The following is a 25,315-nucleotide window of genomic DNA, read 5'->3' on the forward strand; positions in this document are numbered from 1 at the left end:
ACTAGTGCTTTCCAGATGCATTTTTTTTCAATCCAAAGAATCCTTTAAAACTGAAAATGTGTGTGTAAATCCAATATATAAAAAAGATAAAACTTCAGCTTTTTAAATTTAAATGGGATTGCTTTGAGGGAACTTTCCTTGCTCAAACTCATCCTATGATGGCCCCTGAGAGCCTGTCTCAGAAGTCCGAGACTCTGAGGAATATTATGTTAAGCCCGTGCTGCACCACCCTGTCTTGACTCCATTTCGCCCAGTTTCCCCTGTAAGCCACAATGCTGAGGGGCAACTTTTGAATCTATGCTATCCTTTCTGGCTGGACATCTTTACCTTGGACTTTTGCCATCTTGAACTTGAAATTTTCCATCTTTCCCTCTTGAAATCTTCCACTGTCATTGTAAACCTTACTCTGACCTGATTGTTCATTCATTGAACACTGAAGTCTAACCTGTACTCAGATTTTTAGACAGCATGGGGGTGGGGACTGAGAAGAATAGATGTAGTGCCTCTGATGGGTTCCCAAGCCAGTATGGGAGACCAACACACACAGACACAGCTGAATACAATAAGGGTTTGAGCGGCCACTGCTCACCCGAATCTCATTTGTTCCCTCAGTTCCTTTCTCCCTTAGATGCCTGGTTGCATCCTGGGATGGACAGTGACTGAGATGGAGCCAGCCAAGGGGACCCCAGTGGTGCTGGCTGACCTCAATATTGTGATGCCAGAGGTCTTGTCTGATTTTAACTGTGGTTCCTGGGTCACTGTTCCCTTTAGCAACCACTACCTGATGGAAGTCTAGAGTTAGAACCATACCTCACTCAGACCCCCAAACCCTCACTCCAACAGGAAGGCCAGTTTATGACGGTGCCGGCATCTGCAGTATGGGGCTCTGCCGAACTCCTGGCCTCTACCTGCCTTCTCCCCTCACTGTGGAGCTTATCTGACCCCTCAAAGCTAGAGCCCATCTCCCACTGAAGTGGGTACCCCAAGAAGTCCTTTGTCTGCCAGGAAGAGAAGGATCTGTTGCCCTAAAGATATGGAAAGATCCCTAGAGAGTTCCTATAAGTTTTAAAGATTCCTAAAGGACATTCAGCCTTGTGGTGCCCCCTGACCAAGTCAAGACTGCTGCACTTTTCCCTCCGTGTTGGCTATGGCCCTGGTCCTCTTGAAATGCTTCCATCTTTGGAAGGCTCTGAATGTCCCCAGGACATTCATGCTTGGGTCCCCCCTGCACTGTGGGACCAGGTCTAAATTAAGCTCAAGTTCTAGGAAGCATCTCCCTTGGTAGGCCCTAGAGTTGGGTCCATTAGCAAACTCAAAACAGCTCAAATCCATTCAAGCCAAGTCAACTCAATTCTGCTCAACTCAACTCAACCCAACTCAATGCATGCTTACTGCATATCTCTTTGTCTATTCCTGACTACCCTGAGCCAGGCTCTGGTTTGGGGAAAGTTAGAATCTGACAGTTAATAAGACACAACCTTTATTCTCAAGAGGCTTTCTGTTTTGAACCTAGCTTCAACACTCTAATTTTCCTTGAGCTGCGGGAATCCCTTCTACAAGGGACCACAGAAAGAGCATCCCTTTCTGGCTTGGAGACAGCCCAACCAGCAGCTTACTCCCTGCGGGCTGTTCCACAAGACTTCTCAAACGACCCTCCTGGACTTATCTGACTTCAAGACTTCAGACTGCATCGTCAGTTGGTCTCTCACCTTTCAGGATATGATCATTCATAAGAGTCCTGAGTCATTCATTCATTCGTTTATCCATTCACAAACATATATTGAGCACTTCTACGTGCAAGATACCTTACTGACATCATATCATTTAATTCTCACAGCAGTCCTTGTGGATGCAGAACCATTAGGTGGTCAGCTAGGATGTCACCCAGTCCTAATGCCAAAGCCTGGGTTTTTTCCATCTCACCCCACTGTCTCTTAGAACAATTGAATAAACCCATAATAAAGCATAGAGATCACTGAATGCTTAAACAAACATATTCTATAGGGAGGGAAAGAATGGATTAATGAATATTTTATGTCAGACGAAATCCCACTTGACCAGTTTAGTAGGATGCTTTGAGAAGTGAACTATATACGGAGATAAAGGGTGACTTTCACAAAAAGCCTTTGTCAAGTTTCCATCCCAAAGCCTATTAATAAAATTGATCCATTATAGAATTGGGCAGAGGTGGGTGGTGAGTGGGAGGGAATCTATTTTTGCATGGATAGAGAACTGGCTTAGAGACAAGAAAGAGAGTGTGGAGATAAATGGGTGCTTTTTCAAATGGAGAACTAGGGTTCCCCAGGAATTGGTACTGAGTTTGGTTTTATATAACACCCAGTGCACAAGTGTTGAGTGCCTAGTGTGTGTGGTCTGGCATTAAGCACTGGGGATACCCAAACAAGCCAGACTCAGCTCCCCCACTGGAAGAGCCCAGGGAAGGGAGTGCTCAGGGACAGCTCCAAGTTTACAGAGAATAGCAGCTCCTGAGGGGCTGAAATGGCATAACATTGGAGAGAAACTAAAGAAGGTTGCCGGGGGATGGGAGAGAGCCCCAGACAGCAATCAAAAAATTTGAGCTCTGGGACCAGCACTGCTACTGACTTGCTGTGTGACACTGGGCAAATCCCTTCCCTCTCTGGGTCTCAGTTTTTGCTCCTACGTAATAAAGAAATTGGACTAGATGATCTGAAAGTGTTGTGGTGTTTTGGATGGAGGACAGTGACTTGAAATAGGATGTGGTTATGAGAAAGTCTTCATATACTGTGGCCAAAATATCTCCTTCCATCCCTGCACTGTGATGGGAGACCACACTCTCTCTTTCTGTCTCTCTCATTTGTGAACAGTGAGGATGAGGCAAAGAGCCATGAGGTCTGTGATGCTGGGGCTCGGAGCCCAGCCTGGAATCCCTCAGTGGCATTCTCTGCGAGTGACTCAGCATCATAAATAGCTCCCATCTGGATGAGCAACGATATCTATAGCGATCAAGCGATCTCTATATCCACACACACTCTCTCTGTGCAAATATGTGGCTCACTGTATGCTAAATACGAGGTGGCCTGGAGACGTTCCTCCTCTTAAAAGACTATTTGGTATGAAACTCAAGACTGTTTATTTAAAGAAACAAGTTTACAACTATGCACGTTGGATTACTGGTAGTGGGTGGTGGGGAAGAGGCGATGTGGATGGATGAAGGGATGCTGGATGTGATCCGAGCTTGGGGGCCACCTGGAAGAGGAACCAAGGCTGACTGGTCCACCTTTCATCTTTTTGTCTGCAGCGGGGGGTGGGGGGTAATGAACATACACATGAGATGCTCGAGATCCTGAGGTCGGGGTGCAGAAGAGAGTATTGAGCTCATCACTGCAGAAAGCCACAGCTCAGCAGAAAAGCATAGGAACTTGGAGCAGGAGTAGAGCCAGCTCCCAGCCCTGCCCTGCACTGCCACTGATCTTGGGCAATTCATTAATTCACTCATTCGTTCATCAAACCAATAGTAACCACCTACAAGGTGCATCAACCACTTGGAGATACAGACAAGAAAAAGTGGGTAGGAATTCAGGCTTAGCCACTTTCCAGCTGTAAGTCTTCAGGCAAGTCCTTCCCCCTTTCTGTGCTTCAGTTTCCTTGTCTGTAAACTGGGGATAATACCTCCTTAAGGTTTTCTGGGGGAGCATCATTGAGTAAGGTAGCACACACAAGGAAGTGCTTCCCTGTTGTCATGGAAGCTAACGCCATTCTAACATGTTGCCAGGTTGACCCATCCCACTCCCACTTAGGCGTGCTCTTGGGGACCGCGAAGGGGAAGTAACATCACGACCTCCTTTGGCATGAGTGGGGGGCACTCTGAACGCCGCCCATGGGTGTGACCCTGGGTGGTATTCTTACCTTTGCTTCCTGGCCGAGCTGTGATGAGGGAGTCTTCAGTTACTGAGCAGAGCAGGTAGCATGCCAGAGACGCACAACTTCCTGGAGGAGGAGACAGGGTGTTAAGGACTGAGGGGTGAAAGCTGCTTGAGGAGTTGGTATGCTGAATGGGCACAGAACCCCAGATCCTTCTGAGGGTGTGCCCCGGCCTCTGTTGAGGCCACACGGATCTTCTGGATTCCAGCAAAGGGCTGGGCAGGATGGGCCTTGCTTTGCATCAGACCCAAACCCTGGCCTCACCTCACCTACCGCTGATAGCAGTTGACCATCTTGGTCACTGGTTCAGGCAACGCTTGTATGGTACCACTGATCATGGTACTTTCTGGCTAAACTGTGATTTCCGACTGATGTCAGTGGATGGGATTGACTGCCAGTCATATCCAGGTTTGAATTCCGACTTTGAGGAAATTAATTACATCTCTCTGAGCCTCAGTTTCCTCATGTATAAAATAGGGCTACTAATAGCACAACTTCATACATTAAGTGCCATATAAGTGCTTGTTATTATTATTGTGGGTGATGTTAAATAAGATAATGTCTGTGAAGATTTCTATTACACAGTAGCCTCTCAAATTCTAGTTACCTTCCTCTGTTTTCTCCTAGGAGGCACCAAGCATTCCTGAAAAGGCAATGGGTGCCAGTAAATATTTGTCAACTGAGCAATGTTGGACAAATTTGCTAGACTTGCTTTCACTTAGTTAGGAAGAATGTGGTCAATGTTCCACTCCCATTTTATAGACAAGAACATAAGTGCCAAGAGGGGACGTGACCTGCTCAGTTTCCCACAGGGGGTGAGCCTGCAGCCAACGAGCTCCCGCGGCCCCCACTCTTTCTATCCTGCTGCAGTCAGCGCCTCTCTTGGCTGGATGCCGAGGCCTCAGCATCTGCAGGGACCTGCAATGTTTGCTCAGCTACCTGTCACCTCCTCCTTGATTATTTTCTCTTCCTTCCATAACCACGGTCCTGTTCACTGTGACTCATGAAGCGGAGATTCTTGGTCTCATCCATAGAGGCAGGGACCGGGGTTTTGCCCTAGATCAGAGATTCCAACAGATTAGCTGATCAAGGCCCTTTATGTTACTGGTGGTCTTCCGGGACCACCCTGGGTAACACAGCATCTAACCCCTCGCTCTCAACTGCTCTCCGGCACGATCACTTCCTGACACTATCTCCTCTGTCCCCCACTCCTGCAATCCGTCTACTAAGGACCTCAGTGAGGCACTGGTTCCCCAGAGTCTGGCACTTAGCTGGACTTGATAGATACCTGTTGCGTGAGTGAATAACTAGTAAATAAGAGGCTGAATGACTGTGCCAGGCCATGTTCTAAACGCTGGGGACACTGCAGTGAAAAGGGCAGGCGTGCTCCCTCCTCTGAGGGAGCTGACAGTGTTTGAATTTAAAACTAGCAACTGGATTGGAAACAGGGCAGAGTTACTGTTTCCTGACTGGTGAGGTGGGGAGGTGGGGAGGGTGGGTAAGCAGGTGGGGCCTGCTGGCTGCCAGGAGCATCTCTGAGCGAATGGCAGCCTTCCTGGCCTCAGACAGGGCCTGTGTGCTGGGTCAGGAGGCTGACCCTTACTGGCAGTTTGGGGTTAGTAGATGCAAACTATTACATTTAAAATGGATAAACAGCAAGGTCCTACTGTATAGCACAGGGAACTATATCAATCTCCTGGGATAAACCATAATGGAAAAGAATATAAAAAAGAATGTATATATATGTATAACTGAGTCACTTTGCTGTACAGCAGAAATTAACACAATATTCTAAATCAACGATACTTCAATTTTTTAAGAAAAGGCAAGGAAAGAAAGGTAGGTGTTGCGGGATTTCCTAGTGGCGCAGTGGATAAGACTCCATGCTCCCAATGCAGGGGGCCTGGGTTCCATCCCTGGTCAGGGAACTAGATCCTGCATGCATGCCACAACTAAGCGTTCTCATGCCACAACTAAGACCTGGTGCAACCAAATAAATAAATATTTAAAAAAAAAAGGTAGGTGTTGCAATTAAGTGTTTCGTGTCTACCAACTGCTGAGTCCCAAAGAGCTAGCATGTTGCCTGGCACACAGTAGGTACTTAATAAATTTTGTTCAGTGAATGAAGGATGGGCAGAGAGTGTGTTGGGATGACACTGGTCTCGGGGCTTGCAGGAATCAAGAGTATTAACTATCAGAATTATTACGGCTTACACTTGAATGGGCTTTTGCTCTTTCTAGAGCTCTTTCACACAGTGGTGATTATCCTCACTGAGCAGGTGAGGGACCTGTTTGGCACACGTTTCTGAGTGAGCTCTCTGTGCTAGGTGCTAGTGGTATTGACATAAGCAACAGGACAGTGACAGCAGTTTCAGTGTACTTGCGTTCTGTCAAGCCCTTCACATCCACAATCTCTAATACTCACATTAGTCTGGCAAAGCCAAAGTCATAATCCCCAGCACAGAGAGGAGGGCACAGAGGCTCAGAGAAGTCTTGATTCTGCACAGTTGGAGAACAGGTTTACTCTAGGAGTGAGAAGTAAAAAGCTCTTAGCCTAATGGGAACACAAACAGGAAAGTGGAGAGTTAAAATACAACATGACATCCACCTGAAGGCGGGTTGGTCAGCGTACCTCACTGCCAGGAGGCAGCAGGGTGGACCTCTCTGAGAGGGTGAGTCTGGAGCTGAGGCTTAGAGGACAGTGGAGCAGGAAGGGTTTCTCAGGCACAGGGAACAGCATGTGCAAAGGCATGGAGGGAGTGTGGTCTCCCCAGGCCCTCGGAGGAGTTAGGTTTGGCCAGAGCCCTGGGGAGAACGATGAGGCTGGGAGGTAGCTGGGGCCAGTTTGAGGGGCTGCATTTAGCAGGGAGTGGGCTTCACCCCAAGGGTGATGGAGGACACTGCAGGGGCCCAGCGCTGTGTTTAAGAGAGCTCCTTCTGGGGGCAGCGTTGACGGGGTTGGTGTGGAAGGAGGAGTAAGCAGCAGGACTTGTGCTTGATGAAGCACGAGGTAGAGGGAGATACGACTCAGCCTCCTGGCTTGGGTGGTGCGTCGAGCACAGAGCGGAGGGGTTGTCTGTGAGAGTCAACCCTCACATTGGTTGACCCATCCTGTAGAGTTAGAGGTCCTCCCCCAGCTCCCAAGAAGATCACTGTGGCAGGTCCTGGTCTCTGCCCAGCCCCAGTCCCAGCCAAGTCCTCCTCTGCCACCTCACTGTTCCCAAACTGTGTCCTAGCAACCTCGCAGGCTTCACCTTGGCAACTCCAGCCTCTGCACTCTCCTACTCTGATTGGGCTGGAGTCGAAGGAGGAGCTGGGATACCTCCTGTCCACTAGCCCTGCACCCCTGGCCACCTGCACACCTGGGCTTACCGGGTGGAGGCTGGCCTATCAGATGAGGGACACAGGTCTGGACACTGGACAGGACCCTGGACTGGGAACCTAGTGGGCTGGGTTCTGACCCCAAGGCTGGTGCTCTCTCTGAGTGAGCTTGGTCAAGTCTCTTCCCCTTCCCAGGCCTTAGTTTTTTCCTTTCGGTAAAGTAAGGAGATTGGACAACACCCTCTGTAGAGTCTAATATTGTCTTATTCCAATTATTCCAGTTTTTAATCTTTTCCATGGTTATTGGTTAGATGCTCTGTTGCTGGTATGGCTTTTAGTGTTAGACTCCAGGGATTTATTATTATTATTATTATTATTTTTGGACACACCGTGGGGCATGTGGGATCTTAGTTTGCCAACCAAGGATCGAACCTGTGCCCCCAGCAGTGGCAGCGTGGAGTCTTAACCACTGGACTGCCAGGGAAGTCCCGACTGCAGAGATTTAAATCCTGGTTTGCTTGGACAAGTCACTGCACATTTCTGTGTCTAGATTATTTTCCTCTGTAAAGTAAATAAATCTCATGCTATCTCACCCAAAGGGTTGAGAGTTAGATGAAATGGTATGAAAGAAAGTGCTTTGTAAATGGCAAAGAGCTACACAAATGTTACCTATCTCATCACATGGGCTGTGCTCAGTAATGAAGTATTGAACCCACCTCCGTCCCCCTCCCACCACCAGCAACAAGAGCAAGCGTTTAGTGAACACCTACTATGTGCCGAGCATTGTGCTGATTTTCAGCACAACAACAATCTTATCTTCACAGCAATCAGTTAGGTACTTGCTATTATTATTCCCATTTTCCAGATGAACAAATGGAGGGCCAAGATGGTTATGTATAAAAGGAGCTCCGCCAGACTCCTGGCTTCAAAACTTGACCGTTTAAAATTTAATGAGGTGGTCACATCAGGATCTCTTCTCTCCACCTTGGGTTTTTCCTCTTGCCTGAAGTCAGGCTCTAACTCAGGGTTTGGTGAGTAGAGGGGCAGCCCTATCATTTACTGAGCATCTTTCATGTGCCAAGAATTGACCACATTCTCCGGCTTTCATGAGTATGCCAGTTCTCCGGGTGGTCTCGTTAAAATGCAGATTATTCTGATTCACTGGGTCTAGGAAGCAGCTGCAATTCTCCATTTCTAATAAGCTCTCAGGAGATGCTGACCTTTCTGGTCTGTGGACCACACTTTGAGTGGGTAGGTGCCAGAGGACTTTAAATGTCATCTTATTGAATCCTGGGGACCGGGTCTTATTGGCTCCAGGGTCACAGATGGGGAAACTGAGGCTTGAGAGGCAATGTGCCTTACTCAGGGTCCCACCATGTACAAGGTGTGGGTTTGAACTGCTTGACATTATGCAGTGTCTCGGGGGTTGCAGGTCTAGCATTGCCTCCTAGCTGTGTGGTTCCTGCTTGGGCTTCTGTCTCCACAACTGAGGCAAGCAGTGATCTCAGAGGCCCCTGCTAGGAACTGTTTCTTTCAGCTCATCACGAACAGATGAGCTCTGGATGCTGGCTCCCAGTGGGAACAGGGCCCTGGCCCAGAAAGTGTCCCTGCAGGGGAGTGAACATCTCAGGCTCAGGATTAGATCCCGCACATGAATGACTCACCCCTCAACCTGACTCTTTTGGAATGCCATCTTTATTTGAAAATATTTTGTATTTTAGTCATCATGGATTTTTTGCATGAATTTTATTAAAAAAACATTGCACAAAACGTTATTTTGTCTTGATGACTGAGTTTTTTTAGCATCCTCTTACATTTTGCATGTAAGACAGATGCCTCTCCCCCTGCCTCACCCCAGCCTGGGCCAGCCCTGTATCTTCTCCTTTCCTCTCCCGCCTCATGGCATTAGGATGCTGCCTGTGAGGCACTGCGGTGCCCACCCGGCAGCCAGCCAGCTGATGGATTTATTTCCCAGCAGGGGAATCCATCACTTTACTTGCCCTTTGGCTGACCTGCTCTGGAGCAGCAACAGGGACTGTGGGCTTGAAGGGGGTCCAGGGGATCACTCTGGCATGGGCTTTGCTGCATCAGTCCCTTACTGGTGAGGTGATGGAGGGAAATGACTCAGAATTTAGATTCTGTCACCCCTTTGCTTCAACCAGCCTTCAAGGCCCTGCCTGCTCTGGCCCTGGTCAACCTCTCTGCCCTCTTCTCTAATGGCCTCCCCCTCACTCACTAGGTTTCTGTCCTGTCACCTTGTCGGGCTTATTCCTGGACCCCAGGACATTTGCACTTTCTGCCTGGACACTTGTTTCGTGGCCAGCTGCTTCTCCCCATCCAGATGTCAGCTTCAATGCCTCTTCTTTCAAGTCTCCTCTGCCTGCCTTATGTAAGCAGCCCCTGCCCTCCTTAGCACACCCCCTCTTTTATTTCCTTCCTAGCACTTATATAACTTGATGGAATTCCATTTGTTTACTTGCTTCTTTCCTGTCTCCCCACTAAAAAGTGAGCACTGCAAGAGCTCAGGCTGTGTCTTGTCTATCTTTTTCTTCATTGCCTCTCCAGCTGCCACAACAGTTACTGGCCCATCATAGGTGCTCAGTGAGTATTAAGGCATCAATAAACCATACACTGAGCTTCAGTTTCCACATTTGTGAAATGAGGTAACAACCCAAACCCCACATTGTCAGAATCAAAAGCAAAATGACCAAGGTGGGCCTGCCGTATTATTCCCATTTTATAGCTGATGAACTTGAAGCTCAGAGAAATGCAGGGATTTGCCCAATATCACCCAGCTTGGAAGTGCTGGGGCTGGGGTTCTCTCCAGCTTGGAGAAGTGCCCGGTCCCATGCCCTGCTCAGAGGAGGCGATCCACAACGTGAGAGCTGGATCTGAGTGCTTCTGAGTCTCTTGCCATCTGCTGCTTGAACTGCAAGACCCTACTTGCCCGCCTGGCTGTCACAGCTATCTGACAAGTCAGAGACAGGAATTCTAATAGCTGGTTTTTGTGGAACACAAAGTCCTGCCTCTTGCCAATGGAGAGATACATTTTCTCCGCATTGGCAATTACCACGCTGAATGTCTGGGGAACAGTTTTCATCTTCCAGGCACTTTACCAAGATTAACTTCTGAACCCTATGCAGCATTGCTTGCTGCCGCTTGAGGGGTCACCCAGGGGAGTGTGGGTGGCAGTGTCTCTGTCACAGGAGAAGCTGGGGTTCGGAAGGGCTTGAGGCCCCCAAGTCAACATCTCTAGGAGTTTGATCTATTATCCTGAGAGCAGTTTCTCTACTGTCCAGAATGCACTAACCTTCTTGCAGATTCAAGGATTCTGAATTTTCCTGTCCTATTTGGTCATTGATTCAGCAACACATCCACAAATATTTACTGAGAATATTCTAGGCTTTCTTCTAACCCTGAGGCTACAATGAGGGAACAAAATATATACTGCCCTTGCCCTCCTACAATAATAATGGATCAGTGGAGGAGACAGATAATAGTGTTCAGTAACTGGCTGTGTGACTCTGGGTAGGTGTCTTTCTCTCTCTGAGCCTTTGGGTTTTAGCTTATTCACCACCTCTAATCCCCTGCCTAAGAGCCTTTGATGGCCCTTCATTTCAAAAAAAAAGCAAGATGGGCATCTCTGGCCTGATCTTCAAGGCCCCTCAGTGTTGGGCTCTAGTCGACCTTCCTCAGCACATGCTCCCTGCTCTCCCACCCCCATTTTGCTCCATTTTTATTTAAACAACACTCCTTTGTCACTTTCTAGGTGCCAGGCACTGTCTAAATGCTTCACATTTTAACTTGTTTAATCCTCACAGAAACACCTTGAAATGTGCTGTGATTCTCATTGTCTCCATTTTAAAGATGAGGATGTTGAGACACAGAGACGTAGGTAACTTGCTTCAGTGCACACAGCTGCTAAATGGCACGGCTGGGATTTGGACCCAGGCAGCCCGTCTCCCACTCCATGTCCTCCACTGCTGCTCTGTTACCTCTCTCTCTGTGTTGGACACCAGCCCTACTACTTTCCTTTTCTAGGTACAATTCAACAGCCATTGCCCACTTCCAGGAAGCCTTTCCTGATGTCTCCCAGGTTGAATGAATTCTTCTTGTCTCTTGGTTCCCACAATGCCTTGCACATCTGTCCCCACGGCAGCCCATCCCACAGAATGCTGGTGTTCTGGTTTGTGTATTGTCTTCTCTGCTGGATGCTGAGCACCTCAGAGGGTGTATCTCACCCTCTCTGCCCTCTCTTGCCCAGCCCAGCATCCCCATATCATCAACTCTCCATGCAGCAATCAGAGGCAGCTTTTAAAAACAGAACCAGTTTGTATCAGTCCCCTGCTTAAACCAACCAAGGACAATCCACTGCATTTGGAAGGCTTTGCATGGTCTGGTCCCAGCCCCTTCCCCGTCCTCATCTGCTGCCACTCTCCTCCTCACTCACTCTGCTCCAGCCACACTGGACTCCTGTCTGCCTGCAGACAATCCAGGCTCACAATGGGGCCTCTGCCAGAGCTATTTACTCTGCCTGGAATCTTTTGTCCCATATCCCCACATGACTGACTTTTTTTGTAATTTGGGCCTCAGTTCCATGTCACCCAGACCTCCCCTATAGTTTGTTTGCTTAAATGTTTTCATATTTACCTTTTCATTGTTAATGACTGCATCTACTGTAGGTCTGTAAGCCCCATGAGAGCAGGGACCAAGGGTGTCTTGTTCAGTACCTGGAACAGTGCCTGACACAATAGCCACTCAATAAGTATGTGCTGAAGGAAGAGTAGATGCTCACCAAGATCCCTTTGGGAGGCTACAATTCAACTAGGCCCAGATAATATCATATATATCTAAACTGGTTTCATCTCAGACTAAAAGCTGGGATAATTTCACAAGCTGAAATTCTCTATCTTTGTCACATTCCTACGTCTTACGTGCAATCATACTTCCAGAAGTAAGGCAATTATATTGACTATTCTCTGCTGACTTCTCTTCATCAGGGATGCTCAGAACTTCTTACGTATGTTTTAATTTGTCTACCTAAGACTCAAGGAAACTTATGAGATACTGCCCTCACTATTTTGCAGGCAGGGACACCCCTGAAAAGCAAAAATGCCAGACTTGAGAAGTGCCCAGAGATCAATGGGAGCACACACACCCATCACGGCTGTCACATTTCATCAGTAACAGGAGAGACACCATGCTCCAGGAAGGCACAAGAACTCTGAGTCCTGCGAGGGCCTGGGCCAAACACTACTCATTTAACACCTCAAAGGACTGGCAGTCTGTAGCCGAGAGGGATGTGCAGACAAATTCAGGGCAAATGAGAAAAGAAAGGCTTCACATGCTTCTGGTTAAAACAAGCAGGATGGATGAAAATGCACAGAAATAAGGTTTGGGTGTCTGACGGCAGAGCCATTGTTAATGTGTAGCAGCCAGAACAGAGGTACCACCATCCTCAACTCTCTCCAAAAAGATATAGAAGGGAAATGTGTCAGGGTACCTCAGAGACCAACTGCCACACCTTGTCATCCTCTTGAGAACCAGGTAGTTTCTTGCCCCACTTCTGCCTCTTCCTTCCAGCTTTTTTGAGATGGGGAAGGAAATGGCATCCCAAGTGTAGGGGCTTAGAAACTCTAAGGCCTAATCTTCCAGGCAAAATGGTGAACTGAATAGAACTCTTGATTATAAGTTCAAAGATCTTGGCTCTGGTCTCAGCCCTGTGGAAATTTGGATACATTCTTCCCTATCTCTGACTCTTGTCTTCTTCATCTGTAAAATGTGGCTGTTGGGTTGGATGATTTCCAAATCAATGATTTCCATGACTTCATGCCTTCTATCTTTATAAGCTGATGATTCAGATCACTTTGAAAGGGAAGCTCCCACTTTTTTTCTTCATGGGGCTCAATTTATATTCTGATCAGCCTTGGCAATAGTCACTGGCCTCTGGCCACAGTGTAGGTAGTGGAGATGGTTCTGGCTTGGTAAAATCTGTTGAGGGTTGATGTATCCTTTGCTTTTTTTGAAGTGGTTTCTCTAATGCATGTGGCTTGTCACCATAATGTGGCCTCTCTCAAAACTCTCTGCTAAGGACAGGAATGTTCAGAACACATTGAGGAGAGAAAGCCATGATTTGAGTTAGTGACTTCCAAGGTGGAATGGCATTCAAATGGCAGATGTTATTGATGTTAAAAACCCTTCTGCATGAAAGGATACAATGTCTTGGGTTTGCTTCAAAATAAGTCTCTTTGTGTGTGTGTGTGTGTGTGTACGTGTATGTGTGATGAGAGTGGGTGTGGGTATAGATGAAACAAAATTGGCCAACTGTTGAAGCTGGATGATGGGTATGCGGGGGTTTATTATACTATTCTTTCTATTAAAAAAAAATGTTTGAAATATTTCATCACAAAAGGCCCTTTGGAGACTGACTCCAGCTTTCTCTCCACACTCTTTTAATAGTCCCCATCCTGTGGAGCCTCTGGCACAGTGACCTCACCCTGGTGGCTGTGCTTTCATACTTCTAGGCCTTTACACACAGTTTCATTTGTCCAAGGTAGTTTTCCTCCTTTCCTCACAGTTCATCACTCCTGCCTCTGCGATCTCACAGCCTTGTATACTCACCTTGATTACAGCATGTATCACATCATATTGCAATTGTTTTCTGCTTCCTGTGCTGGTCTGTGTCCTTTTCAGGACACTTCTCTATCTCCCCAGTTCACAGCCAGCGCACATGAGCCCTCAGCACATGTTTATAGAGGGAATAATAATAGGAACAGTAGCTATTATTTTTTGAGCACTAATTATGTGCCACACACTGCCCTAATCTCACTATATAGGTATTTCATTAAATCCTCACTACAGGTGGGTATTATTAACCCACTTGTCTTCTCAGAAGGTCACTCTCCCAAGGTCACATGCCAGTAAGTGACAGAGCTGAGATTTGGACGCAGAACTGAAACTACTCTGCCCGTCTCCATGCTTCTGGGACTTTAAGATGCATGTAAGATTCCCTATGAATCTTACACAACAGGTCCAGGATTGTGGGAGCCTGAACTTTAGGCTCAATTCTTCTACTAAATTGCTGAGTGACCTTGGGCAAATTACATCTGCCCCCTAAGCTCAGTCTTCCCATCTCCTGGTGAGACTATCAGTGAGCGACAGGATCACGTGATTTAAGGGCCCTCCCAGCTTCAGCTAGCAGAGAAAACGTTCCCTCTCCCACGTTTGGTCTCCTGCTACTGAACTGGCCTTTCTGTTTGGGAACCTCCCAGTTTCTCAACCTTTTTTCTTGCTACTTGCAATCTCCCAGAGTAAAGCCGTGTTCACAACCTGCTGCCCAGATCCCCTCCTTCCCCCTTCTTTCCTTGCGGGAGTCACTTTGGAGGTGGGGGCGGAACCCTAGGCAGGAGGGCGGGGGAGCATGTGGCCGCCGGCTTCGTGAGGCTTCCCCGCGGTTTCTCGGCCCCCTCCCACCACGGAAACTCAGCCTCGCACTTTCTAGGGATGTTCCGGGAACAGCCACAGCCAGTGATTGCAGCTGCCAGCCTCGGTCATCTGTATTAGGCTCTCGGAAGGAAGTCCGTGGTCCTGAGCTAGGGTGGGTGGAGATGGGGGTTTGGAGGAAAGGGGGGGGCGCACTTCTTCCTTCTAGTCTAGGCCCAGCCTGCCCAACGTAGCCCGGGACCCTTCTGTGCCTGTCTCCCCTCCCACCCTCTTTCCGACTTCCAGCTGGGACCCGCCATTGCACGGCCAGGCCTTGGCGAACTGCAGACCCAAGCCAGAGACGCGCGAATGTGACTAGGCCCCCCTCCCCAGCTCGGCTCCCCCCGACACTGCCGTGGGGGAAGTCGACATCCCCCTATCAAGGCAACCACCCACTCCCAAGGCACGCGGGAGGCCCCAGCCCTTGTCTTTGTTCACGGCTCGCTGGGAAGCAGGCGCCCGGCAGGAGCTGTCCGCCGGCCCGGTGCTGACGCGGGGAGCGGAGCCCGCGGGGTGAGGGGCTGTCCTCCACGGCCCGTGGTACTGAACCCGAACCGAGCGAGGAGAGGTGCCGGCGGGCGGCCGCTGTCCGCTATGCAAGTGCTGACCCGAGGAGCGTACCCCGCCGGGCGCGGGCGCTGTCCCCGAGGTGGTGCTGAAGCGAGATGGAGCCCGTGGCGCCCTCCGCCTCGCCCCGGAAGAGCCGGCGGCAGCTGAGAGCTACCGGGAGAAAGAAGGAGGGCGGAGGAAACCGCCCTCAGGGAGCCCCGAAGCGCGGGGCCTATGGCTGGGGTCTCTCCGGCGAACCTGCTCCAACGGAGGAGGTGGCGGCTCAGCAACAGAGAGCGAGCGCGCGTTCTACGAACCTGTTGGAGGCTGCAGCTCCTTCGCGGCCGACAAGGGCGCCCGGGACCGAGGTTCTGGCGCGCCTCTCCCTCTCCCTCTTCCTGGACTCCTCCGCGGAGGCTCTCCCTCCTGCCCGGGCTAGCACATGTGCACACAGGGGGCGCCGAGCCCCTCTTCGATCCGCCCCGAATGTCAGCCGGGCTGCAGGGCACCGAGCCGAGAGGCCTCCCCCAAGGGCAGACCCGCTCCCAGGGAGACCCAAGCTTCCTGAGAAAGGAGGCGGGGGCTGGCGATGGGACGAGAGAGGGCGCCAGCAGAGGTGTCTGAAACCAAGAGAGAGGCATGGGGAAGTTCTCCATACAGTCACTTCTGTCCTGAAGTTTGGGGACTAACAGGGTCCTGTTACTTAAGGGACAAAGGGCATACTGTCTTGGGAATATCTCTATCCCTCTCCATTTCTGTGACCAACGACCAGAGGCAGACCTTGTTGGAAACTCCACTCACTGGTTTAACTGCCTCTAGTACCTAACTCCAGTCCATCATCTACCATTCCCTAGAGAGAGCTTCCTAAACCTTCCATATATATATGGTGCATCTATAATTAAATGGCAAGCGCTTTGGGGTGGCATTTAAAGATTCTTTACCAGGAAGACCCAGGCTTCCTTTCCTGTTGTGTTCCCATCAGGACAGATGACCACTCCTTCTGAACAGGTTCACCCCAGTGCCTTAGCACCTGCTGCTCCTTTTGGCTGGAACATTCTTCCTTCTTACTACTTATGCTTTATTTGCAAGTTAAAGTGTCTTCATTTTCAATGAAAATTTCCCTAATCCCTAACGTACAATCACTCTCTTTTCTAAGCTCCCTCAGTCTTTTTACTAGACTTGTCACATTATTTTGTAATTACTCATGTATCTATATCCTCTGTTACCAGGCTCATAAAAACTGGTTCCATATTTTATCTTTGTATCTCCATCTTCTAGCATGGTGACTGACGCACAATAGAATTGTTGAATTATGTATGCTGAGTGAATGTAAACATGAGAAACAGAGGTCAAAGTAACTTCCTTTCCTTCATGTGATTGCTCATTTGAATATATATGCATATATATTCAATATACATTTAACATACAATTCATTCAATATATGAATGTATATTCAAATGAGCAATTCCATAAAGGGAAAGAAGATTCTCTCTCTCTCTCTCTCTCTCTCTCTCTATATATATATATATATATATAAAATCACAGCCTGCAAAGCTGCACATAGCAGCATTCCTGCCTAGCCTTCCTGCCTCATCACCACAAACTCTCCCCTAACTCAGTAATTCTACCTACAATGACTTACCTTTTGTACCAAGCTGCTTTTTAAAAATTAAAACAAAATTTTTTCCCTGTTTTCTCTATTTGGGACCCTCATCACCTTGATCTTCACATGGCTGAATGCTTCTTGTCTTTTGGGCTTCAGCTCAAGTGTCACCTCCTAAAGTGGCCTTTTCTGGCCACTCTAATGTTTGCTTTCTGAATTACTCTTTAACACTGTCTACTTCATTTTTCTTAGTAATTATTACTCTCTGAAATTATTTTATTTGTACGTTTTCTTGCTGATCATTGACTTTCCCTCAATTGGGATTGAGACTCTACTAGGGCAAATAGCATGAATGTCTTACTTCATGCAGTGTTCTCAGTGGTTAGCATTCTGAGGGGCACTTACCTCACCCCGATGCATTTATAGTCTCTTTCCCCCTGGAAGGTTTGAGCTGTTGTGCATGTCATTGTGCAGGCATAAATTAACTGAGAATGTTTAAGGAAAGAAGGTCACACTGATATTCCATGGGATGGGGAAGATGAGGAAGAGGAGGGCCATAGATCAGTGGCTGTGAGATGACAGGCCTGAATCACAGCCCCTTTTCACCACAACAACTCCCTTCTCTACACCATAGAAAGCACTTTCACATCCACAACCTCATTTGATATTCATAACAACTTATCTGGTAGATATTATTGTCCCCAACATTGAAAATATCTGAAGCCAAAAAAGCAAGACTCACTCTACTAAGATCACATAGCTAGTAAGTGAGGATGCTATTCCTGGTACTCTACTAGGTACTGAGGATATAGAACTAAGACATGGCTTCTGGCCTCTGGGATATCACATTGGTAAGAGACATGGCACAGAAACAATGGATCATAATACAATTTTATGTATACTCAGCAGTGGTTCCCAACCTGGAGATGGATGGATTGGAAAAGAAATGAATATGCTGCCAGGGTCAGAATAAACTGACATTCTTTTCAATAAGTTCAATTTGTTCAGCCCTTCCCAGGTATCGGCTACTACACTAAGTGTTTTACACATGTTGTCTCAACCATCTCCATTTTTCAGAGCTAACAGACCCTTAGGGAGGTTAAGTAACTTGGCCAAGGTCATGAGGCTGGTAAACAGCTGAGCTGAGACTTAAACTGAATTTGTTTGACTCAAAGCCCAAGTTCTTAACCCTTATGCACCCCAGACCTACTGAATCTGAATGTCTGGTGAGCAGGGATGGGGCTGGGATTTGAAGATGATTCTTAGGTCATTCTGTTATATCTTAACCCCTTTGAGAAACACTCATGTAGAGAATGCTGCAGAAAGAGTGGAAGGAGGGATGAAAGCTATTTGTGGGGAAGAGTTACAGGAGGTTGAAATTGGATCTTGAAGGATTAAGTGGGACTTTCCAGGCAGACAGAAGGTAGAGTATTTCAGGCAAAGGGAATGGAATATTCAAGGTCCTTGAAGCATGGAAATTAAGGGACCGTTGGTGGTTTGGTGTGAATGGAGAGTAAGGCTGGTGTAAGGAATGAGAGATGGGAAATGAGTCTGGGATTCAGTTTGGACTTGGCTGTATGCCTTTATTCTACAGGCAGTGGAGAGCCATTGAAAGGCAAGAGCTCTGCTTTAACAACAGCCATCAACACCTTGATCATCTTACAAGAGGAAAATTGAATAAGTCCTTTACAATTTGCAAAGTGCTTTCTACTAACAGAAATATTGCTATAGAGTGACGTGGACCTGATGCTCCATGAGGGCACCATATTTTGGGGCTTTTTTTTTTTTATTGTTCCTTAGCATCTAGCAGAGAAGCTGGTACAATGTAGGAGCTCAGTAAGTATTTTTTGAAGCAGAGGAAATTGGAGGAATCTAGTTTAGAGGTTGCTGCAATGATCCAAGTAAAAGAGAAGTGATGAGATGCATCACTTAATCCAAGAGTGCAGAATTCTTTGAACTATCAACTCTGGAAAGTAAAAACCTATGGCCCCCTACCTATGGGCACCTTCAAAAGGCTGGAATTTAGTTATGTAAGATGGTTGTTGAATAACTGCAACAATTTCCCTCTCCAACATAAAGAAAAGCACATTGACACCTAGGCGGCCAACAACCAGCCAAGCCAGGATTTCCTTTGTTGTATGCACTTTATGTCTTTTGGCTCCTGAATTTTGGTCCCGATAGTCTCTATTATGTGGCAATAACATTACATGCCATCATTCGTTTCAGTGTTTTAAAGGACAATCACTATGCTAATGAAACTCAGTCTTGGCTCAAGAACTAAAAATCTATTTACCTTCTGTTTCTCCACCTCTCTGGGAAGCCCACATGGACCCTGATAATGGCTAACTTACAGATGACTGACATATTAAACCCCTGTAGAGCCCTTGACATATATTAACCCTATGAAGTAGGTATGACTCATCCCCACTTTATAGATGAAGGAAAAAGAAGTCAAGAGATTCACCTGACAGAGGCAGACTTCAACCCTGGCTGTTTGACTTGAGTCTGCAGGCTCCAACACTACACCTGTCTGCCTCCCATTCTGTTTCCTCCCAGACCTGTGTGAGCCTGGAAGATAATTTAACCTCTGAGAGCCCCAGTTTACTCTTCTGTAAAGTGGGGATAAAAATAGCTACTAAGGAAGTTTGGTGGGGAAATAAATGAGGTAATATATGAAGACTTCTAAATGGTACAGTTGCCTTTCCTGGTCTTCCTCTTCTTGACCGGTGGTTCCATATCTGCCCAGCTGTTTGGGCCACTGGCCATTGTTGAATTCTTCCTTTTTCTCAGCATTCAAGCCATCAGCAAATCTACCGCCAAAATACATCCTAAATTAGTCTACTTCTTTCCCTCTCCACCACATCCATCTTGTCCACACCATCATCATCTTCTGCCTGAACTGCTGCAACAGCTTCTTAACTGATCTCCCTGGTTCCACTCTTGCTCCCCAAAGTGATTTTTAAAACCTATATCCCATATAGAAAAGAACACAAATTATGAAAGCAGTTTGATTAATTACTACAATGTGATAACAACTGCGCAGTCAGCACCCAGATAGTGAAACGGAACATTGTAAGTCCCCTTCATGGCATTCCAGTTATTACTCCCTTACTCTGCCTCAAAGGTAACCATGATTCTGACTTTTGACACAACAGATGAGTCTTGCTGACTTATAAGATCATACACCATGTGTTTTGCGTTTGGCATCTTTTGCTCAATATCATGTTTGTGAAATTCATCCACATGATTCCCTTTGTCAGTAACGTGTTCCTTTTCTTCACTGTGTAGTGTTTCACTATATGACTATATTTCAATTTGTCGATGGATTTTTGTGTTGTTTCCAAACTTTCTATAGATCTTTGATATATACATGTAAGTTTTTTTTAAACATTCCTATGAATGAATCAATTTTAGTAGATATTTCCAAACAGTTCTCCAAAGTGGGGATACCAATTTACACCTTATAAGCTGTGTATGAGGGTTCTGGTTGCTCCACATCTTCACCGACATTTGGCATTGTTGATCTATTTTCACTTTTAGCCATTCTATTTACTCTAGTGAGTATGCAGTGCTTTTAATTTGAATTTACCTGATGGCTAATGAAGTACTTATCCACATGTTCAATGACTATTTAGAAAATTTCTTTTGTGAAGTGTTTGTTCATATCTTTTATTAATTTTTCTATTGTGATATGTCTTGTTTCCTTACTGATTTGTAGGAATTCTTTGTATATTCTGGGTAAGAATCCTTTCAGTCTAGATATATTGCAAATACCTTCTCGCAGCCTGTGGCTTGCCCTTTTCCTCTCTTGATGGTATCTTTTGATGAACAAAATTTGCTAACTTTATTGTAGTTCAATTTATTGATTTTTCCTTTACAGTTAGTGCTTTTTGTGTTCTGTTTAAGAAATTTTTGTCTATCGAAGGTCATGAAAACATTCTCCTTGTTATCTTTTACAGTCTTTATTGCTTTACCTTTTATGCTTAGATTTATAATCCACACAGAATTGGTTTTAGTGCATGGTATGAAATAGGGGTTAAGATTTATTTTTTTGACTATATGGCTACCCTATTGACACAGCATCTTTTATTGAAAGAAAGACCATTTTCCCTTGCACTGTTCTGCATGTTATCTTTGTCATGAATCGTGTTCATATTTGTTTGGGTCCCATGTGGCTTTTAAAAGTATGAAACAGATCAAGTTATTAGCCTCCTACACATCTAATACATCTTTCCTATTGAAATCAGAATAAAACCCAAACTTCCCTATCATACCCTTCAAGATTTCCCATGGTCTGGTCTCACCTATCTTTCAAATCCTATTATTCCACCACTTACCCTCTTGCCCACTCCACATCAGATGCACAGTTTCTTTCTTTCCATTCCTTGAATATACACCTCTCATTCAGAGCTCAGGGCCTCAGATCTTTTCATAGTTGAGTATTCCCCAATATTTAGGCACTTATACAAATGTCTTCTCCAGGAAATTTTAGCTGCTTACATTCTCTAAAATAGTCCCTTCTTATCCCAAGTTACATACTATATGATTATCTTATGTTTTTGATAACATTTACTGCTCTTTGAAACCTTGTTTTCTGTTTCTCTCATCAGAATGTAATCTCCATGAAAGCGAGTCTGTTACTTCTATTTCTGAGCCCACAGTGCTGGAAAAAGTGGCTCACTGGATGTTTGTTGACTCAGTGACAATGATGCCTTCTCCACTCTATTCTCCATGTCAGCCAACTCTTGTGTCAGTGCAGTGCACAGCATCTCAAAAGCTGTAGCATTGTGTGACACATTGAATAGGTGGTTGAAAATTTCCAACATTATCAATATCACACCTGACATTTTCCTATTTTTATTGATGTTTTTAAAATCCCAGCTGCCATTATTTTATCAAGTCAATTTACACTAATTTTTGAGGGGAAAAGAAGGAACACTGATATTTCTTGAACACTTATTATATCTCATTCAATCCAAAACAGCCATTTGAAGGGAAGTGTCATCACCCCCAGTTTACAGATGAAGAAACAGGGACTCAGAGAGGCAAGTATAGTAAGTGCTTGTAAAAATAGTTTAATCAGATTGCATAAAGGTTACTGTAATGAAGCCACTTCAAGCCCATATCGGAATACTCCACAGAATTCATGGCACGTGCAAATGAGGTATTAAGCAAAGGATTTAAATTTGATTTTGGGAAATAGAACTTGGGTTCTAGGCCTGGTCTTACCCCGCACCAAAATTGTGACACTGGGCAAGCCGCACAAACCAAATTTCCTCATACGTAAAGTGAGAACAAAACAGAATATATTTTTTAGGATTATTGGGAGGATTAAGTGGTAATATGCCTGTAAAGTGCTTGTATATAAGAAGAGCTCAGTAAATGTTGGCTGCTATTATTATTGCTGTTGTTTTGAATAGTAATTCAGTTTGCTCTTTCAAGATGTTGCTGAGGAGTTGCAATAGGAGATAAGATGCTTGGAAATAATTCATGTAGAACCTTAGAGTTGTGTGTAAAACCCTTCAAACAAGAACTTTGAGGGTAATCTTCTGGTGGGCAAGGACATTCTGAGCATGTCTCCACTTCCTCATACAGAGAAAGGTAATAGGCCCAGAGAGGTGAATTGACTTTTGCTAGGTCACAGAGTGTGGATCCAAACCCAAATTCATTTGACTCTCAAGCTTTGGAACAATTCAAGTAATGAAGGTACTTGGTCCCCTCCCCTGGCTTCTGAAATCACAGCCTCTCCCCTTCTCCATTGCATCTGCCATAAGGATAGAGAAAATCCAGGGATAATCCCGAAGTCTCATTTGAGCTGATAATCACATCCATTTATCTCCCCACCAAGATGCTTATTGCAGCAGTGGACAAGCGGTCCAGCTGATCAGGGTCAGCAACTTCTCTGGCACTGCCTGGTTGGGGGTAGAGAATGTTTTAATGGCTAGGTGGGAGGCAGAGTCCTACAGAGAAAACAGCAGATAATCAGGCCCTGACTCACTGGCCAGGGGTGGCATCCAGGGGCCGAGGACTGCATTATCCTTAGCTCTCTGGGGCAACTGAGAGACAGGTACTTTATGAGCGTTTATTCAGCCTTAGAGACCAGAGAGGAAGGAATCTCCAAGCTTCAGTTTCCCTATCTGCAAAATGGAGATAAAGCCACCTATGTTACAGGATCCTTGTGAAAATTCAATGATATATTATGTATGCTAAAATGGCCTATTTCTAGCTCAGTGTCAGCTGAGGCCCAAAGGCCAGAAATAAAATATAGGTGCCAAGCACCCCCAGGCAATGTGAGGTGCGAGTCCACCTATGAAAGGTATACAAATCAATTTTGAAGCAAGTTTGGCCAAACTTAAAGGCATAAAAAGGTTGAAGTTAAAGGAGAGAAGGAGAGAGGAGTTTTTCTGAGTTAGTGATGTTCTGGGTACCACCCCATCCTCCCACAGTCATGGGGGAGAAAGAGGAGCACCTTAAGAGTAAGAAGGGCTCTATGGAGATTCCCCTGGAGAGTCTCATCTGAGTCTTCTGACTTTAGAAGGCACTTAGGCTGGTTATCATCCGTGTCAGGAAGGCCCTAAAGGCAAAAGAATATGGCTAGATGGCTGCATTGCTAGCATTCATTATTTCAACAAATATGTACTGAACACCCTATGTGCCAAGAATAGTTCCAGATACTTAAAATTCACCGATGAACAAAACAGATATAATCCCTGCCTTTGAAGTGCTCCCCTTCTCATGGGCAGGGAGATAACACAATAAACATATAAATGAGTAAGACATTTGTTGTGAACATTGTTATGGAAAAATTTTAAGCAGAGGTGGAACTGGGGAATGTTGGGGATGTTGATATTTTTTCTGGTGGGTCAGAGAAGGACTCACTGCTAAGGTGCTATTTAAGCAACAGCTTGAAGAAACCAGGAGTATAAGCCATGTGGGCATAAAACAGGGACTGCAAAGGCCCTGGGGTAGGAGTGTGTCTGGCATATCTGACGAATCCAGGTGGAGATCCGGTTGCCTGGACTGGGGTGAGCAAGGGGAAAGGGGTTGGAGACGAGGTCAGGGAAATAGAGGTGGGGGAGCTTGATTGCGATGGTGAGGACTTTGGGTTTAGGTAGGGATTTGATAAACATTGGATGAAGGAGGCAAGAACAGAAGAAAGGACTTGGAGTCCATTGGAGCGTGTTTGCATACAAACAGGGAATCTGCCCAGTAGGGAAAATAATGCAGTCAAGAAGACTTAGGGCAGGACACATCATCCCCTGGACTCACAGATGGGGGGACTTCAGGGTTTTCAGAATGATGAACGTAAAACTGGCTGTCCTAGTGGATATATCTGTGTACCGAGAGGGGAACCACAAACTTAGGCCTGGAGTGTGTTTTGTCATTTGGGGGCAGGTTTGAATTTGGTTTTCTAGAAACTTACCTTGTAAGAAGTCAGGGGCATTGTCATGAAAAAATATGGAATTTAGGAGCTCAAGTCACATCTCCACTGCTGACCTATCATGTGTTCTTGGCCTGAATGTCAGTTCATCTGGACAATGAGGTTACTAGTATTTACCTCTTAGAGGCAGTGTGAGGCTCCAAGGAGGCAATGAATGAACAAGAACTTGGTAAAATATGAAAAGTGTGCAGACGCAAATTGTTACCACCACCTTGGGGGCAGTTAAGTACCATAACACGCTCTCCATCCAGGAAGTATGTGGGGCTTGTAGTCTGGAGTCAATTTCTAGCCATCCAACATCCATTTTCCCCTTCATAAGAGTAGCTTTCATTTCTCATCTCATCTCTCGTCTGTGTCTTTCATTTCCCTGGTCACAGAAATTACACGAGGATCAGCCAGTGACATAATTGAAGTCAGCCAACCACGGCAAATAAGACTCAATATTTTTTCTCTTGTTCAGCAACCTCCACCCTTCTGTCCCCCACTTTTATTTATTCCTGGACTATTTTAAAGCAAGTCCTAGAACCTTATCATCTGACTTAGTGTGTACCTCTTACCAATAAGAACTTTTTCTTCCTTTTAAGTATAATCACAATGCCATTCTCATGACTAATAAAATTAACAATGATTTTATAAAGTTTTTTGACAATATCAGACTGAAGCATTGGCTAGAGTTTCCAAATAAAAACACTGATGGTTAGGAAGCCTGCAAAGAAGCGCTGATACAAGGGACAGAATTAGGTGGTACCATTAGAAAATATTATATATTGTAAAAGAATGTTAACATGAGGAAAAGTTCAAAATGAGTGTATATAGTAAACATGTTGTTAAGTATAAAGTATGTATAACATTTTTGTTATATACATATATGTATACACACATATAATCTCTCTCTCTACTTAGCATATATAGATATGCACATATAGATATTTTAAAAGGCTGAAAAACCATATATTAACATGTCCAGGATTATCTGAGAGGTGGAATAAGTGTTTATTTTTTGCTTTACATCCTCT

Source organism: Hippopotamus amphibius, chromosome 1 (assembly GCF_030028045.1).
Source record: "Hippopotamus amphibius kiboko isolate mHipAmp2 chromosome 1, mHipAmp2.hap2, whole genome shotgun sequence".
Classification (NCBI taxonomy): domain Eukaryota; kingdom Metazoa; phylum Chordata; class Mammalia; order Artiodactyla; family Hippopotamidae; genus Hippopotamus; species Hippopotamus amphibius.